Source organism: Schistocerca piceifrons, chromosome 2, assembly GCF_021461385.2.
Source record: "Schistocerca piceifrons isolate TAMUIC-IGC-003096 chromosome 2, iqSchPice1.1, whole genome shotgun sequence".
Lineage (NCBI taxonomy): Eukaryota > Metazoa > Arthropoda > Insecta > Orthoptera > Acrididae > Schistocerca > Schistocerca piceifrons.
Window position 1 is genome coordinate 643,584,904 of NC_060139.1, and position 19,992 is coordinate 643,604,895.

At 43.0% G+C, this 19,992-nt stretch overlaps 1 protein-coding gene and 1 pseudogene across 1 annotated transcript in view; one reads left to right on the forward strand and one right to left on the reverse strand.

Moving 5' to 3' along the window:
• Positions 1–19,992, reverse strand: part of LOC124775688 (Down syndrome cell adhesion molecule-like) — a 195,830-nt gene that overhangs the window by 82,929 nt on the left and 92,909 nt on the right. The gene's annotated exons all lie outside the window — the stretch shown is intronic.
• Positions 6,695–6,812, forward strand: LOC124778059 (annotated as a pseudogene).

Sequence of the window (19,992 nt, forward strand, 5' to 3'; positions counted from 1 at the left end):
ACGAATAGCGTTCTGTAAATTTAAGCCCTAAATAACACATATTAAGGAATAACGTCAAGCCTAGAGAAGGGAACAGACAAGTTCAGAAACAAGTCTTGTGATGGAGAAACACTGTGTTTCGCGGAAGACAGATACATATGAATTCTGCTAAACCTTTTCAGTGTGGTATTCGGGAAGCCAATTCTATTGGCGTACCGTTGCTGTATCGTCTCATGTTTGGTTCTTTATTATGGCATACTGCAGTTGAAACTAGCTAATAGTTTTGGAATGAAACTCTCCATTCCAAATAAATTTACTGCCTCTGCGGAAAAGATTAATAAAAACCAAATTTCTTTAGCAAACCGAAAAAAATAACTTCATTGTTCTTCAAAGCGATTAGTGCTTGACTGCCAGTAACGTGGACACAAAATAAAATCAGCAAACTGGAACTAATAACATATTTTAGTTTTCCGTAATTATATGAATGTATTTTAATTCATTTGACAGCTCCCAGCCACAGAAATCCGTTTTGTTTTTATTTGACGCGAGAGTTGTAAACGAAGGAAGAAAAGCAAAATCACGAAACGTAAAAGCGGGTTACGTGGAGACCACTCCAACTCCGACTGCTCTGCGCACGCGTGAATCTTGCTGCTTGCAGGTACTGCGTATGCATTTAACAGTCACACTACAAGAATCTAGAAGTAGTAGGTGCCGCCGATACGCGACTTCATCTCTGCGCATGAACCACCGGCAATTGCTCAAACGACCCCAGTTGAAATTGTCGTGAAGCCACGTTCATGGAAAGCAGTTTTTTGTTACGAAGTATTGCCCACTCTTCGTCCTAAAGCCTTTGACACATTTTGTTGTTTGCGGACGCTTGTGTCCACTGTGTTTTATTGTTGTAAATGGCGCATTTTCTTTGCAAGTTTTATATTGGTGTTTTTCTCTCGCTTATGATATATTACTACAATTACCAGTCAAAATTACAAAAAATTAACTCGAAACTAAAACAATGAAAAATTCTTCCGGATGAAAAAATTCGCGAATTTTTTCCGGATTTCCCTTTGTCCAGGAGTAAAGTGTTTTTGTACTGGTAGACTGTAAAATTTGTAACTTGTCTAGACACATAACGCATGGTAATAGGCTTATTCCTAAAAAATGACTATGAGCACTATGGGACTTAACATCTTAGGTCATCAGTCCCCTAGATCTTAGAACCCAACTAACCTAAGGACATCACACACATCCATGCCTGAGGCAGGATTCGAACCTGCCACCGTAGCAGTCCCGCGGTTCCGGACTGCAGCGCCTAGAACCGCACGGCCACCGCGGCCGGCAGGCTTATTCCTGTCATATATTCCACTTTCAGTATGGTCATGCAAAAGAGAACTCTGTTAAGTGTCATTGGGTGTCGATGAGACGAAGTAATTGGAAAATTTGATATTCGTTGTAGTGTATATCGTGTGTGGTGTGAAAGGCTTACTACAGCAGAAAAGAAAACTGCACAAACGCGAGCAGCTACTGCAGCAGACACGGTACCGGCTCTGACAAAACAGGTTACATTATTACGTAGTCAAATGGGAGGTTCTTCACAATCATGTCCTAATGATTTAAAATCAATTTTGGCAATACCTTTCCCATCCGCGAATCCTGTAACGGCTAGTCTTATTTCCTCTTTTTCTGGCAAAACGTCGGAGGATGTCACTATGTTTTATTCAGGATGTGTTATCCGCAGCCAGCTTGTGCAACTGGTCTGAACGAACATCACTGCAGATTGCCAAACTGCGCTTGTCAGGTGAGGCTAAGACATACTTCATGTACCATGAGCTTTTGAGTTTAGTTTAGTTATGTCACGTTCCACAGATCATTTTCAAGATTATTTTATCGATGTGACGTGGAACAAGTCAGATTACAAGACATATATACACACATGAAGAGTGCTAATATTGATATTACTGAAATTTTTAGTTCTACACGTGCAACTACATTTAGAGGTACAATTTTTTTTTTTTTTTTTTTACCAGTTATGAAACAGAAACTCGTCCATGGAATAGAAGGAGTTGTCCAAAAGAAATGATTTTGAGCTACATCTAAAATTTGATCTGCTACCTGCCAGACACTTTACGTTGTTGGGCAAATGTAAAGTAACCACAGAGTTGGTAATAGCTAAAGCAAGGGAACAAAAAACAAAATATTGCTCGTTTCTTCCGAGAAAAGTTAAGTAATTTCAGAAAATTGCCAAATGAGATTGTGGAAGCGTTTTCGAACAGGATACGCAAGCTGAACACCCAACTTACGAGTTGAGTAAGAAACCGGATGCTGCTGGAGTTTTATTTGGAAAGGCTGAGGATCGGGCGCTGGATGTGTTCATAAGGGGAATTTCTGCAGAATTTTCTCGCACAGTGAGAATGGAGAATCCGCAAGGTGTAGCAGAAACGTTGCAGGTAACCAGCTATCCGCAAGAGGCAGAAAGTGCTACTTAGTCACGGAATGATCAGAAAAGGTTTGTGTCGAAGAAAGCACGTTACCGCTGCGAAAGAATGAATTCCACTGAACTTCTATAGGACATAATCGAGAGATCAATTCGTGCTCAAAATTCTGCATCGGCAACACTTATCGCAATTATGGACAGCTATAAGGCAGCACGGCTCAGTATTTCTGCAGGGGACTTCCAACGACTTGTTGAGTACACGCCACACTACACTACGCTGGACAGAAGTAGACCCAAGACGATATTAGGAGGTATCCCGCGAACTTTGTCACTTCCGTGTACAGTATATTTAATCGCCAGGAAACCACAGTAGCATGAGTAGAATGTTCCAAGACCATTACCAGGATCTAAGCTGGGTGGGGGCCAACTCACGTTAGTTTCACAGTGTCTGGTGAATGACGAGATAGTTTTGAGGTTTCACTTTTCTTCAGACGGAAACTGAACTGATACATCTACATCTAGAAGGCTACTCTGGAATTCACACTGAACTGCATGTAAGAGGATTTTTTGATCCGCTTTCAGACTATTAGCCTACGTTGGACCCTCGAAAGCGTGCTTGAAGAAAGAACACTCAAATTTTTCCGTGCGAGCTCAGGTTTGTCTTATTTCATTACGATGATCATTTCTCCCTTTGCAGGCGGTATAAACAAAATGAAAAGCGTTCGGAGGTGAAAACTGATGACTAAAATTTCATGAATAGATCTCGCTCCAACAAAAGACGCCTTTGTTTTAATAATTGTCATCCCATCTAGCGTATTATATCAATCACATTCTCTCCCCTATTTCGTGATAATACAAAACGAGATGCCCTTCTTTGAACGTCTTCGATGCTCTGCATCAATTATGTCTGGTAAGGATCAGAGAACGGACAAGGGTAGTGTAGGCACTTTCCTGAGTAGACCTGTTGCATCTTCTAAGTGTTCTGTCAATAAAACGCAGACTTTAATTCGACTTCACCACAACATTACGGTAAGTATGTGGTCGTTCCAGTTTAAGTTGTTCTAATTGTAACCTCTAGATATTTAGTTGAATTGACAGCCTCTAGATTTATGTGATTTATCCTGTAGCCGAAATTTAATGGGTTCCTTTTAAGCTCACGCGGTTGATCACGGGCGGGGACGCAAATGCTGCCCTCTCCTCCCGCGAAGGGTATGACCACGGAATGTTCTTGCATAGACGTGACCTGTTGATTCCAAATGGTGGTTCAAATGGCTCTGAGCACTATGGGACTTAACATCTGAGGTCATCAGTCCCCTAGAACTTAGAACTACTTAAACCTAACTAACCTAAGGACATCACAGACATCCATACCCGAGGCAGGATTTGAACCTGCGACCGTAGCGGTCGCGCGGTTCCAGACTGAAGCGCCTAGAACCGCTCGTCCACACCGGCCGGCGATTCCAAATGGTCTAACTACTTAAATTCTTATTCGAGGAAGCTATTTTCCCATTCTTTGAGTTACAAAATCACAGATTTGTATGAACAAATACACCCTTCACACTGACTACATTTTTCAACGAAAGGCTGAAATGCAGCTGGAAGTTCGAATGCCTTGTGCACCTCACCAAACGATAGGAAGACGCGGGGAACAGCCGGTTGTTATGGAGAAGCATGCTAGAGCGCTCTGTAGCTTACTGTGTCAGTGTGTCTCATGGCATAATTCAAAGAGTACCATAAGCTTTGGAATTCATCGAAATTTGCAATTTCAGCTGGAATCGCCAGGGCGAAAAGGGTTAACTACGACTGGTTGCTATTTCTCCATGAATCGTCGTCTCTGGAGTGATCAACAGCTTCCAGAAATGAGAATATGAGTAAAAGAGCAGTACTCTAAACCTGATGTTTTATTTATTTATTTAATATCTGGTTACCAGATGTTACGTTCTTACTTATTTATCCCAGTCTACACTCACATATTTGAAAATTCATGGTCAATTAGAACTGTGTACCGGATCGGGACTCTATCTCAGAATCTCTGCGATTCGTGGACAAATACGTATAAAATGTCAGGACTGGTTCTATATCTCCAGCGAGAAACAAATTCCGGTGTCGTAGCTAACCACAGAATTCTGTGAATGGAAAAGCAATTTTAATATTTGGCGTTATGGCCTTTTCTTCTCACCTTTTTTTTTTAAATTTTTATTCTCGCTTCAACAATATTCTAAAAACCCAGTAGATAGTACTTCAAATGAACGTAAAAACAACAGGCAGTAGTACAGACGGACTGAAGCACATACCGAGGGAGGTGGCGCAGTGGTTAGCACACTGGACTCGGGAAGACGGCGGTTCAATCCCGCGTCCGGCCGTCCTGATTTAGGTTTTCCGTGATTTCCCTAAATCGCTCCAGTCAAATACGTGGATGGTTCCTTTGAAAGGGCACGGCCGACTTCCTTCCCCGTCCTTCCCTAATCCGATGAGACCGATGACCTCGCTGTTTGGTCTCTTCCCCCAAACAATCTAACCCAAAAACGATCTGTTTACATCTAGGCACCGCGCCTACGAAATACAGGCAGCTATGACCAAACCCAGCGTGAGGTGCCCAAGGCCAGTGCTGTTACAGCCCCGACGTTAAAGGAAAGAGGAGGCGGGAATGCCACATTAAATAATGTACTGAACCAAAAGAATGGGCAGCTTCCATAATAATTTAAAAAATCTTGGCCAAGCTTAAAAACATATTACACTGTTAAAACAAGGGGTACCAAATTGGTAGAGAATAACTGTCTAAGGCCCATAGAATGAGAAAAACAGCGGTTACATGAAAGAGTTACTAGATTACAATAAGTTAGCGAGCGGCGGCCCCTGCTGACCGCTTAGGCCTTTGGAATGAGGGAAAGAGCGCTTACGTGAAAGAGTTTAAAATGCCACCCTTAAATGTTTGAGAGGAGAGAAGTATTTTAATGACCACTGACGCTGAGTGAAAATAAAATACACAACTTTTTGTAGTTCTGTCTATGATTGGACATTGATAATAGTGAATTCTCAATCATACCATCGGAGCAACTTAATGTTTGGGTCTCATTCATTCACAACCACGAAGACGAATGAAAACCAGAAAATTTCAGTCACAGTTAATAAAAGTTCACACAGTAACTTAGTGGCTCCATATGACGAGATACTCAACTTTGATATCCTCGAGGGTTGTTGCTTCAGAAAGTCACAGCGTTCGACGTTGTTGATGTACTAGATATTAAAGGAGACACCGAGTATATAACTTTTCTTGTTTTGTGCAATGATCGATTTGGATATACACTGAAGATATATATATATATACATCTACATCTACATTTATACTCCGCAAGCCACCCAACGGTGTGTGGCGGAGGGCACTTTACGTGCCACTGTCATTACCTCCCTTTCCTGTTCCAGTCGCGTATGGTTCGCGGGAAGAACGACTGCCGGAAAGCCTCCGCGCTCTTGAATCTCTCTAATTTTACATTCGTGATCTCCTCGGGAGGTATAAGTAGGGGGAAGCAATATATTCGATACCTCATCCAGAAACGCACTCTCTCGAAACCTGGACAGCAAGCTACACCGCGATGCAGAGCGCCTCTCTTGCAGAGTCTGCCACTTGAGTTTGCTAAACATCTCCGTAACGCTGTCACGCTTACATTTCTTGTCTGACAAGAGTGTCGCACAAAAAGCTTCCTAAAGACAATAATGCAGACTCACTGAATGACTGACTCTCTCACTGCCTCTGACTGTCTGTCTTTTAAATGCCTCTTCCTTACTCACTCTTGTGGCTGATGCACAACTTCCTTTTATATAAAACTAAACAACTAAATACATTGTTAAATATAAGATTTACAAAAACAAATAAAAATCGTCAGATGATTTTCGTTACATACACATTATTTCATATACAATTTCAAAGAGTTTTATAGTACAAGAATTAAAAAGGGTATTTTAGTTAATTATAAACAAATCATTTTGAATAATCTATTGTTACTGGTGTTCTGGTTTGCTCTCAAACAGCACGACCATTTTAAATAAGCATAGCAAATAAACAATGTAGCTTTTCAGAAATAGGGGACAAGTAAATTTTCAAGAATTTGTGGTGCAACATGACTGCACACGTCATATCACGAAATTTCAAAATTGGATTATTAACAAACGGCCTACTCCCCTCAGTTGCTAATATAAATCGGGTAACATATTAATCTGAAATTTACCCTGAGATAGCAAACTCGTTCGCACTAATCTTTTAAAAGGCAGTTTACTAGTAGAACTGGCAATGGCCTTGCCGCAGTGGACACACCGGTTCCCGTCAGATCACCGAAGTTAAGCGCTGTCGGGCGAGGCCGACAATTGGATGGGTAACCATCCGGGCCGCCATGTGCTGTTGCCATTTTTGGGGGTGCACTCAGCCTCGTGGTGCCAATTGAGGAGCTACTCGACCGAATGGTAGCGGCTCCGGTAACAGGAAACCAGCATAACGACCGGGAGAGCGGTGTGCTGACCACACGCCCCTCCTATCCGCATCCTCAGCTGAGGATGATACGGCGGTCGGATGGTCGCGATGGGCCACTTGTGGCCTGAAGACAGAGTGCTTTTTTTTTTTACTACTGGAACTGCGTGTAGACAACATTATGAAGTCCAGAAAGTTGAAAATTCTAGCTAAATTGATCTCTTCAGAAGATATTGACAGGATAAAGGAATTTCAGATAGGCATGGGAAGGTAGTCCCATTTCAAGTTACTAGCTTACCGTTACATAACTTAGGGAGCGGCGGCCTCCTCGGCGAAAATTGTGCAGGCCGGCGTGGAGAGTAGAAGCACAGCTGCCAAGGCACTGTGGTTCAGGAGTCCCATAAGGCAGCATACCACACTGTTCGTGAAGCTGGGACGGACTAATGACTCGTCTATTAAGTCTGGGACACCACTGCACGCTCAATACTGCCGCAGTTACACCACTCAGCGAGGTGGCTAAAGCTGAGTACGCGTGCTATAATACACACGCACTGTGGGTATCACAAAACGAGATGGTACAATAGGAAAATAATTCCAGTACTGCCGAGCATGGACTAAGATAGCTAAACAACTAGAAATTTGCAACTCAACACGGCTCCTCTCCGAGTTACAAATGTACCGGGAACGAGACAGGTGTGGCAGTGAGACTCTTCGGAGTACAAGGGCTGAACAATCTCGCTCACTTGTAGAAGTTTGATCTATTCTTTCATACAAGAATGTTTCTCGGAGTCGAAATTCACACTAGGCGACGAGCAACATGGTGGCTTAATTCCGCTGACACGAGTCAGCCACCGTGAGCAACTAGATTACCACACGGCAAATAAACCAATTCCGGAAGACTTGAGTGAGCTCTACACTAAGAAAGCCGTTCTACACCACAAACTTCCCAATAGCCAGAGCCAGTATTCCTCGCCACAGACCCGAACCATGTGACCCCCTTGACAACGATAGTGGAGTACGTCGCCGCTCCAGCACCGCCGGTCCCAGTTCACTACTCCCCGCGGCAACGCCTCCGATCGCGCCACCACCACGTCTCCCTAGATAAACAGCGCTCTCTATACCGCGGCCGCGTACTCACGCGGAAGAGGCGGGCAGTTTGTGAAAGGAAAGGCAGCCGACACTGCTGTGAGAAGGGCCGTCACGGTGACTGGAGTTGGTTATTGGGCGATGCTCACAGTTTCCTTTGGCCCCATCTGGATGAAATGAACAGCGAGAATTTATGATTCCAACAAGACGACGCAACTTGCCACAGTTTAGGAGACAAAATCGCACTGTTGCGTAAAAAGTTCACGGAGAGACTAATCTCGTTACGAGGAGACCAAACATAGTCACTTAGATCTTGTGACCTAACACCTTGTGGCTTTTTCCTTTGAGGGTACGCTAAGTCACGAGTTTACCAGAACAAAGCCTGTATCTGTTGGAATTCAAGCAAGAAATTCGACTTGTCCTCGACGAAACCGATGGGGAAATGTGTGAGTAGGTGCTGGTTAATTTCATAGACAGAGAGATCGCCTATCCCTTTCCACCCGAACCCACACGATCGTGCGGGTGAGGTTTTTATTTTTTTACGACAAACTGAATCTCTTGCCTTGCTACCAACCGACCTGCAACGATCGTGCAGGTTGTGCGCTACGCGCTTCTCATGTTTATGTTGTCATTCGGCACCAACAGATTGCAGCACGTGTTGTTTAAGTTGATCGAGAAGTGAGCATTATGCCGGCGCCTGATTAGTAGCTCATAATTAAGTTAAATTGAATTGTTTCGGCGATTTGCTGGATCTTGTTATTTGTAATAGTGTGTACAACGTTGTGATATTGATCATTATTAGTAACTTCATATCTTTGAACAGTAATTGTGCTTTAAATTTGTACTAGCACGATTGTGCGGGTTAGGTGTTGACTGTATTACTTCATCCTCGAGTGGGTGTTGTTGGTTGTGTCATTGGCCTCCATATATTACTGCTTTTCATGCAGGTTTGAATGGGAAAGTTTTTATGCACATTCCCGTTATTGTATGCAGGTTTATCAGACAATCAAATCCGTTCTCTATTAGAGGATTCGCATTTGAGTGACATTTCGTCAGATGAAGACGACGAGTTTCAAATGGTTCAAATGGCTCTGAGCACTATGGGACTTAACTTCTAAGGTCATCAGTCCCCTAGAACTTAGAACTACTTTAACCTAACTAACCTAAGGACATCACACACATCCATGCCCGAGGCAGGATTCGAACCTGCGACCGTAGCGGTCGCGCGGTTCCAGACTGTAGCGCCTTTAACCGCTTGGCCACCCTGGCCGGCACGACGAGTTTATTCCTTCAAATATTCAGCAGGCAGACGACTCTTCTGATGATGATTTGAGTGCCGAAGAAGTTCCTGAAGAGCGCAGGAGTTCACACAGTGTCACAGAAGGTGTCAGACCACTGCTTTTTCGGAGATCAAATTTTGTTCAGAAGTTTCATCCACCATACATTAATTACAGTGCTGTTGAAGTCACTGACAAAGAGGTGTGATCTGAGTTACCTATTTCGTGTATCATTCCCATTTTCTTACTAATATATCTTCTTTTTAATTCTAGAGTCCTTCACCAATTGGAACTCCTACTGAATATTTCTGTTAATATTTCAGTGAAAATTTTTTTGAAGAGGCAGTGTATAGTGCTGCAAAGACAGGGAAATCCCTAGGGACTACATCTCATGAACTGAAGGTGTTTTTTGGGATAAATTTAATGATGGGGTGCATAAGGTATCCTAGGCTACCCATGTACTGTAAGAAATCTATTTCTTTATCAGCTATTAGTGACACTATGTCTAGAGACCGGTTCCTTGCGCTCAGGAATAATGTGCACTTTGTTGATACTATAAAACCACCTGAAGAGGCTAAAACTAATAGACTGTGGAAATTTCAGCCAGTGATCGACACAGTATGAAGAAGATGTCACAGTTTGCCTCGTAGGTTTAAGTACTACGGTACTGATGAGCAAATGATCCCTTTTACTGGGCGTTGCAAACTGAAGCAATATGTTAAAGGAAAACGAAGGCCTGTAGGTCTTAAAAACTTTATCATGACCTCAGCATCAGGTATAGTGTTGGATTTTGAAATTTATCAGGGGGCTACTACACCTCTGGGTGATAAGTCATTAGGATTAGGCCCTTCTGTTATTTTACGACTAACACAGACTATCCCACAAGGAAGTTTTGTTTATTTTGATAGATACTTTACCACAGTTCCTCTCCTAGCAAAGCTTAAGGAGAAAGGAATTGAGGCTACTGGCACAATAGTGGTAAACAGAATTAAGATTGTTAATTTGAAAGAGGGAAGAATGAAAAGAGGACAGTGTCATTCATATATTAGAGCAGATGAAGCTGTAGTAATTACTGAGTGGCAGGACTGTCAGAGGGTCGTGATAGCATCCGCTTGTGCTGGCATTGAGCCAAAATGTAAAGTTCCAAGGTGGTGTAAGCAGGAGGGTCACTATCTTGATGTAGATTGCCCTTTTGTAATTCAGCAGTACAATGCCAATATGAGTGGCGTAGACATTCATGACCAGCAGGTTGAGTGTTACCGATTGTGGTTCAGAACCAGAAAATGGACACTCACGTGCTTGCTGCATTTCATAGACCTTTCAGTGGTCAACTGCTGGTTTCTCTACAGAGAGCACTGTCGTGAAAACCAGACTGGCAAAAAGAACGCTATGGATCTGTTGAAATTTAGAATGTCTCTAGCTGAGGCTCTTCTGTCGTGTCCAGTCAGGAAGAGGAGAGCTGAAGAGTTTGAAACACCGTTAGATGATACGTTAAGTACCTCCACAAAGGCAAAAGTTTACAAACCCCATCCGAAACCAGGTTTGGACAAGCGATATGATGGGTATGATCACTGGCCGACAGTGAATGATATTTTGTCACCACGAACATGTCAGTATGAGCGCTGCAGTTCCAGAACAAAGACAAAGAGCATAAAATGCAATCAGTACTTATGTCTTGCAAAAGGAAAGGATTGTTTCAAATTATTTCACGAAAAGTGAAGCAGTATGAACCATGACTTTGTGTTACAAAACAAATAAATAAAAATTATTATTAATTTTTTTGCCACAGAATGTGATTTGCAATCTATGTAACATTTTTTATAATAACTAATAAATAAAAGCAATGAAAGAATAATTTTTTATTCATAACTGTTCCTCAGGTAACTTATAATATCAAACAAATAACAGGAAGTCAGAGAATAATTTTGGTGAAATAAAACCTGACCCTCACGATTGTGCTAGTTGTTTTCCCGCTACATTTTTTATAGAAGAGTTTGTTTATTATTTTTCCCAATGTCTACTATGCCCAAGTATACAGAGAATTCAACTTTATTCACCATTTCCAAAAAAAAAAGGTGTTCAGGGTGGAAAGGGTTATAGGTCTAGTACAGGAGGGGGTTCATATTCCTGATATTGTGTTTCATGTTTAAACGTCAACATCTACTGAAGAGAATGGTGTGTTTTGTATGCTTCCTGCAGATAAATAAATTAGATTGACAGCAGCTTCAAATACGGCGTTCTTTTTGGGACATTCTCTATAAGCGACGTTCAAAATGTTTCCGTTGGATGGTCGTGCAGTCCAGAATCGGTATGCCAATCAGCTAAAATCGCCTTGAGCATTGAGGCAATCATCCTATCGATGCACCGGGTTGAAGATACCCGATCGATACGTGCTGTAAAGCACGGCGTCCTGCTGCGTGAAGAAGTCCGTAACTGCCTGCAACACATCCTCATCCGATAGAAATCGTCTACCCTTCGAAGTCCTTTTTAAGGAACCGAAGGCGTGATAACAGCACGAGAAGAGATCAGGACTATAGAGAGGGTGTTTAAGTGTCCCCTGTCCCCCACTTGAGTTGCTCAATTTCTGTGTTGCGACATTTATGATCTGGGACGTGGGCGCTTCGTAGGGCTTCATTCCAGAACGGTGGTTTTCGACAGATATGATGCCCCATACGCGTTCTTCATTTTCCGAGTGGATGTCTACCAGTGTTTGTACTTCGGCAGCTAAGAAAAGAATAGTAGCACGTTGGTCCTTTTTGGACACATCTGTTGATGTCGTTGCCATAGTTCACATTCTCGCCTTTACCGCAAGAACTTTGGAAAGATACGAATACCACAATAATTCCTTGCCTACATTTCGGTGCTTATATAGCTGCATCAGAGTTGCGTTACGTTGCATGTACGCGGCAGCAACCCCCTCAGACGGAAACGTTTTGATAGCCCCTTGTAATAAAGTTCAAAACCAAAATGGCGGCAGGGGCTGAATGACGAATGGAAAGGCGGTTAAGATAAGAAGTTTGCTAGTTTATCATCTTATCCGACATACTTTGTTTTTGGAGCAGCCATTTTTAAATAGGTTTTGCTGTTATTTAATCGTTATTTAAGAATCGGTTTTGAAGTTGAATGTAAGTTACAGTTATTTTTGCAGCTATTTCTGAAGTATAAGCTAAAACGCTAAGGGTAATTGCTGCAGCAAAGTAACATAACGTGCCAGAGGCAACAATACGGAGGTATTTGAAACGGAGGATGGGCCCCAATGGGGAAGTCGTAAGTGAGCTATTTCACTGAAAAATCTTTAAAGAAATGCCTCGAAAAATAATAAATTTTTAAGTTTATGGATAAAACTTTTATTTGTTTTAGGAGTACCCTCAGAACTTAGGCAGATTTAAAGAAACATTTTTACCGACCGTCAAGTAGAAGACCTGAGGTGATACATAATTGATTTGGACAAAAGATCGTCCAGGATAACAAATAAAACAGTCTGGGAAATTGTATTTCGTATGCAGAAAAACTAGAACTGAGCCATAAAACCAGTAAGGATAAGGAAACAGCTGGAAAAAACTTCATAATGTACTTTCAAAACATCTGCAAGCTATCTCTGATAAAGTGAGGCAACGTCAGCAGCTCGACTCAGTGCCTTCAATCGAGTTATTGTAGGGAAATTTTATGAATCACTTAAGGAGCTGAGACTGAAGGATTTTTTTCAAACTCCAGAATATCTACAAGATCGATGAAACAGTGTCAATGATAACTCCTGAAGTGATCTCACTCGTTGGTTCGCTCAAAGTTTCTTCTGCTGGAGCAACAGTCACGGCGTTACGCGGCGTGAGTGCTACTGAGACTTATGTTCCACTTTTTCTCGTGGAGCGCCCCCAGGCACTGTTGGAGTCATTCATGAATCAGGGTGAATGGCTACTAAACATTTTCAGAAGTTTTTAGTTCACTTAAGCAGCCCTGCTCAAACAAGCAAACAAAATTCATTTCTAATTATAATTGATGTATCACATGTCACTCTGGAGTACGTTGATTTTTGTATGAATAATGGGATATGCCTACTAGGATTTCCAGCTCGTACAAGTCACAGGTTTCTGCCACTCGATGCATCTTTCTGTTGCCCACTGAAGACAAGCTATAGTCAGTGCTGTGAAGATTATTATCTTACCCAGGATCTGTGCTTACAATCCTAAAGGTAGCCGCAACACTTGGCAAAGCATACCTTAGAGTGTCTACTATCCAGACTGTTGTGATCAGGTCCACAACTACTGGCATTGAGCATCTAGACAGAAACTTTTTGCAGATGAAGACTTTCAAGCCTCATATACCACGGATGTTGTTGACAACAGTAAACACGTTGGTCAGCAGCTCAGTTTCCCAGCCCTTCCTCCAGACTCCAAGATGTCAGCAACCCCACTTCCACAGTCTACCATTTAGTCAACTGTCCCCCCACGGCCAGAAAGCACCGTGTGGCACACGGGAGATCGGAGAGGATTGCGCGCCCTTATTGCGACGACGACAGGCGCCCCACCCAGTGGCTCACCGTGCTTTTCTTAATTGCCTGGTCTCCCTAGACATTCTACAAGTGCCTATGAATATCTGCAACGCTCTAGTATTTCGCCGAAAGAAACTCAATGGCAGCTCTCTGCTGGAAACGCACTTCCGTTGCAGCCGCCATTTTGAAAGCTACGTATAGCGTATGAATTCAGCAGTCCAGTAAGTACGGCTGCACAATACTGTGACAAACTGGAGAGATGAGAATTGATTTGGGTTCTGTCTTAAGCTGTAAGAAATAGATTCCACTAGCCAATTTTGAGGAAGGCTTTGGAAGATTTCGCACGCTCATGTAGTTGGTTGCAGTCCCTAGCCTACAGCTGTACGGTGCGTAACAAACCAAAAAATTTAATTTTCGAAACATATTTTGTTTAATTGTAGTTTTGTCATTCAACATGAAAAGCATGAAATTGGCGAAACTAATTCATTAGTGTGATCGCATGAGTTTTGTACGCAAAGAAAGTGTTGTAGATGACATTACTTCTAATAAAACGCTTTTCAAAGTTTACAGTCTTGTCAAATTTAATTCTTGGGACACGGAACGTTTTCAGACTAACCGAATCAGATAAAATGGCCACCCGAAAGCTGTAGCAAGGTGTCTACCCAATGGCGTCCAGAAGCAACAAATATTTGCTTTTCAGTATTTCACATAATTATTGACCAAATTTAAAAATTAAAAACGCTGTCATAATCTACTCATTACAATACATAACCTTACGACAAAGATTTAACGCAGTGGGACAAGTATTACAGTTAGAAATTGTGTAGGCTATATGTTTTGAAGCAGTGTAACACACAGCGCGCAAATTACCCAGACTATATTCATTCAATATTTGAGAAAGATACTTAGTTGACTTCCAACAAATTTTACACATAATTTCAAACTTTTCGCAAGGTTTTCTCGCTGACCAACCCCCCCCCCCCCCCAAAAAAAAAATAATGAAAGTGAAAAAATGGCTTACTACACTTGCATTGTCCATACAGTAAAATTTCAGCACCGTGCATGAGGTTTTAATTATTACTTCTTTTCTTCGAACTCCATTCCCAACACATTTTTCAGACAGTGAATTTACCTGCAAAATTGTATCATATTGCAGGAGATATGATGTCATGAATACTGATCTGCATGGAAAGCTAGCTTTTGCTTCAACCGTAGCGCAAATTACTCACACTCTACCGGGTAGTGTTTGATAATGAGAGCACTTAGCGACTTCCAAAAAACGTTAAACATAATCTGAAGCTGTGTGCTACGTAGGAATTCGATTACTCAAAGAATCGGCTATATGGAAGGCGGGTTTGCTGGTAGATGGTTTATCAAAAATGGCAATTACACAATTTTGGAAAAAAATTATGCGGATGCCGATGTGTTCACCCCATTATAGCAGATGTTTCACGGTTTCTGTCTGTTCCACTCGCGTGTGGAATGGGGGAAGAATGGCTGCTGAATGTCTCTGCGCGTGACCTAATTAGTCCAGTCTTGTTTAAGCGGTCTCTGCGGGGAGGTGGGGGGGGGGGGGGGGACAGTATATTTATTGAATCTAGCATCTAGAGTATTCACTTAATACTGTTTGCTGGAACTTATTAAATATACTTTGGCGTGGTATTTGGCTTCTACCTTGAAGCTTCCACCAGATATATCCCTTGGTAGTACTATTTGATACGGGGGGCACAAGCTTTTTCTAAGCAATCGCCTTTGCAGACATACTGTATTTTCCCGGTATCCTATCAAGGAATTGAGGTCCACCTCCTGCTTTACCCCCACTGAGCCTACGCGATCTTTCCACTTCAAATCCCCGGAAATTATTACACACGCGTATTTGTATGAGATTACTAATTAAAACTGTGACCCATTGATATTGAAATCATGAAATAATATTTTTCTCCGTTTTTTGAAGTGAAAAATGTTACATTTCTGTGTTTTTAAAACGGGTTGCCAAACTTTGCTCCCCTTTGAAATCTTAAGACGTGAATGGATATTAATGAGGGTTTATTCAGAAAGTACTTCGTTACATATAACTGCATCATCTGCAAAACGTTTGAGGTTACGATTGATATGGTGTGCAACCCATCAACATGCAACGTTAACAGCAATGCTCCCGGAACACAGTAGTGGTGCAGGCCTGAAGTTGCTCCCAGTTCCGTCAATAACTCTCCATCCGAAACACGATTGTACACGAATTCTGTTAGACAGGAATACGAATGAAATCTGTCCGTACTCAAAAACCAAATTCAGTTTATTTTCATGGTTTTCAAAGTAAAAATACAGTGCAAAGATTATAAAATGAAATCTTTTACACAAAACTTGGGTTTTGTTAGAATCTCATTTCTTTTCTGTTATTTTCCAGCACTCTTCATAATCTCAGGGAGGACATGACATCGACAGAGCCACCAGTCAGTATAGCAACCTCGAAAATTATGGATTCAAGACAAATTTCTATTTTAGAAATGACAACGTTTTTCGACGTGACTGTTAATATGAGGAAAGGTGCAGAACGTAGTCATTTCTAAAATATTGCAGGACTGTAAACGAAAGTAAACAGAAAATAAACAATTATCTCTCGTTTTATACTACTTTTAGGTCTCATCTCCCTCTATCCCCTTTTCTAGAAGTCTCTTTACAGGTGTTCCAGAGAGATGCTGGAGGAACGCAAGTGCTCGCCCCCCCCCCCCCCCCCCCCCCCCCCCCCCCCCCCCCCCCTCCCCGCACACACACACGCACGCAACAGACAGACATCCATTTATATGTATACAGATTGTTATTCGTTTCTTTTTTGATTTTGGATTTTGTTAGAATCTCATTTCTTTTCTGTTATTTCCCAATAAGCTGATCCCCTCAAGTATTTTTGGAACCATCGAAGATATTGTAATTCGGTTCTGATAAGGATGAATTAAGAGAGAGGCCTAAATAGACGACGTATAGTCTCTTATCATATCCGTATTAATTACACAAATATCGGTATTTAAGAAACTGTTGTAATATGTACCGCTACTATCGTAGTTCTAGAACAGATGAGTTCAATGGCATTTTATTCTTCCAAACCCGGTTACTACTTTCGGAGTACTTACAATACTTCGAATCTTTGGTTTGAACATGAAACCGATTGCTGTCGTATGCGAAAGTTCATGATTTCATATACAAATAAGAAAATACACTCCTGGAAATGGAAAAAAGAACACATTGACACCGGTGTGTCAGACACTGCGAGAGGGCTGTACAAGCAATGATCACACGCACGGCACAGCGGACACACCAGGAACCGCGGTGTTGGCCGTCGAATGGCGCTAGCTGCGCAGCATTTGTGCACCGCCGCCGTCAGTGTCAGCCAGTTTGCCGTGGCATACGGAGCTCCATCGCAGTCTTTAACACTGGTAGCATGCCGTGACAGCGTGGACGTGAACCGTATGTGCAGTTGACGGACTTTGAGCGAGGGCGTATAGTGGGCATGCGGGAGGCCGGGTGGACGTACCGCCGAATTGCTCAACACGTGGGGCGTGAGGTCTCCACAGTACATCGATGTTGTCGCCAGTGGTCGGCGGAAGGTGCACTTGCCCGTCGACCTGGGACCGGACCGCAGCGACGCACGGATGCACGCCAAGACCGTAGGATCCTACGCAGTGCCGTAGGGGACCGCACCGCCACTTCCCAGCAAATTAGGGACACTGTTGCTCCTGGGGTATCGGCGAGGACCATTCGCAACCGTCTCCATGAAGCTGGGCTACGGTCCCGCACACCGTTAGGCCGTCTTCCGCTCACGCCCCAACATCGTGCAGCCCGCCTCCAGTGGTGTCGCGACAGGCGTGAATGGAGGGACGAATGGAGACGTGTCGTCTTCAGCGATGAGAGTCGCTTCTGCCTTGGTGCCAATGATGGTCGTATGCGTGTTTGGCGCCGTGCAGGTGAGCGCCACAATCAGGACTGCATACGACCGAGGCACACAGGGCCAACACCCGGCATCATGGTGTGGGGAGCGATCTCCTACACTGGCCGTACACCACTGGTGATCGTCGAGGGGACACTGAATAGTGCACGGTACATCCAAACTGTCATCGAACCCATCGTTCTACCATTCCTAGACCGGCAAGGGAACTTGCTGTTCCAACAGGACAATGCACGTCCGCATGTATCCCGTGCCACCCTACGTGCTCTAGAAGGTGTAAGTCAACTACCCTGGCCAGCAAGATCTCTGGATCTGTCCCCCATTGAGCATGTTTGGGACTGGATGAAGCGTCGTCTCACGCGGTCTGCACGTCCAGCACGAACGCTGGTCCAACTGAGGCGCCAGGTGGAAATGGCACGGCAAGCCGTTCCACAGGACTACATCCAGCATCTCTACGATCGTCTCCATGGGAGAATAGCAGCCTGCATTGCTGCGAAAGGTGGATATACACTGTACTAGTGCCGACATTGTGCATGCTCTGTTGCCTGTGTCTATGTGCCTGTGGTTCTGTCAGTGTGATCATGTGATGTATCTGACCCCAGGAATGTGTCAATAAAGTTTCCCCTTCCTGGGACAATGAATTCACGGTGTTCTTATTTCAATTTCCAGGAATGTATGTCACGTCAGATAAGGAGGAAACAGCGTCGAACCGCCGCTGCCGGTATAATTTAGCTTTGATTTTGTTTGTGTAGTTCACGTGAGTCGACTGCTGCTTAGTTTGAAAAAATAAATGTCTTTAATAAACCAAGTGAAACTAAGCGGACAATACAGAAGGAATGTGTAGACGACAGTTGAGTTGTACGCACGCACGAAGGTATCTCGACAGACAGTTTTCGTGTGTGCAAAAAATGTTATAGGAAGGGCACAGGTATACTGCGCTGAGGGTAAGCAGAATGCTTGCAAAGACCAGAGAGGACGAAATACATGTTGCGTCAGCTGTTGCTCATGATCCTTACGTGAGCTCCAGAGATATTGCCAGTGCTTTTAGAAGAAGTCAGCCGAACGTCGTTCGCTTTTTGTGCGCAAACACTTTTCATTCGCATCATGTGTCACTTCAGCAGCAGATTAACCAACGGAATTGCAGAAGACGCTTGGAGTTCGGTCGCTCGTTTCTAACGCGAAATCAGGAGAAGAGGTTCTTTCTTCAAACAATTCTCTTTACCAGTGAAGCCACTTCACAAACTATGGAAAGCTGTTGCATTCACACTGGGCCTCCGAGAATCTGGCTGAGGCAGGCTGAACATCAGATACAATGGACTGTGGACGTTTCGTGTGGGATTACTGTAGACCACGAGTTAGACCCTTAGTTCACTGAAGAAACTTTAACGGGTAAAAGATATCCACAGCTTCTTACCGAAATGCTACCGGCGTTGTAGAGGAAGTACCATTTGAAATTCGTAAATGTGTGCCGTACCAGCACGGTGGCTGCACGGCTTACTAGTTGCTTGTGGCTAGGAAAGCACTCAATCAGCTCTTACCTGGATGCAAGATATGACCTCAAGGCGTCATCAGTTGGCGTGCACGCTCGCCTGGTTTGAGGCCGATTGGTTTTTTGCTCTGATATAAACTCAGACACGGATTCTATGCACAATTTACGACAACCCAAGATGATTTAAAACTTATTGTTGCAGCATGTGCAACGATGCCGGAAGGATTTCTTCAGTCTGTCGAGAACTCCTTGCGACAGCGTCAGCACTTAGCAGCAGGCAATTGGTTTCTAACCTTTCAGAGACCATTCTCCTTGAGTGCAAGAATTTATTAGTTAGTATCGCCCCCCCCCCCCTCGCAGATCTACATTAAACGGCAACTAAACTTTAGAATAAAATTCTCCTTGTACGCTTTTATTTTTAAAATGACGGAAGATAAACTGTACTTAATGTCTGTAAGTGTTTTATTAGATCACGAACCAATGATCCAATCAGACAGCTGGTGCGGCTTACTTCTAACATCGTTGTTTTTTATAGAATGGTGATGCAATTCTCGGCTATCTACAGTGAGAATAGATACTGGCTACAAAACATGGCTGATCTGCACCACTTCTGTTCCTAGCGACACTTGCTTCACTCACACCCTGTACCCAAATTTAAAATCAAACAAGTTTAATTTGTGCACTATAAATACTGTTTGTAAATTACTTGATTTCTGGACTCCTTACTTATGAACTGATGGAAATTGGACGACTTCAGGCTGCCAACGCTTTGTTTCTAACCACTGCTGCTAATAATAATAATAATAATATTAATGATAATGAAGAAACTTTGTAGACCCTAT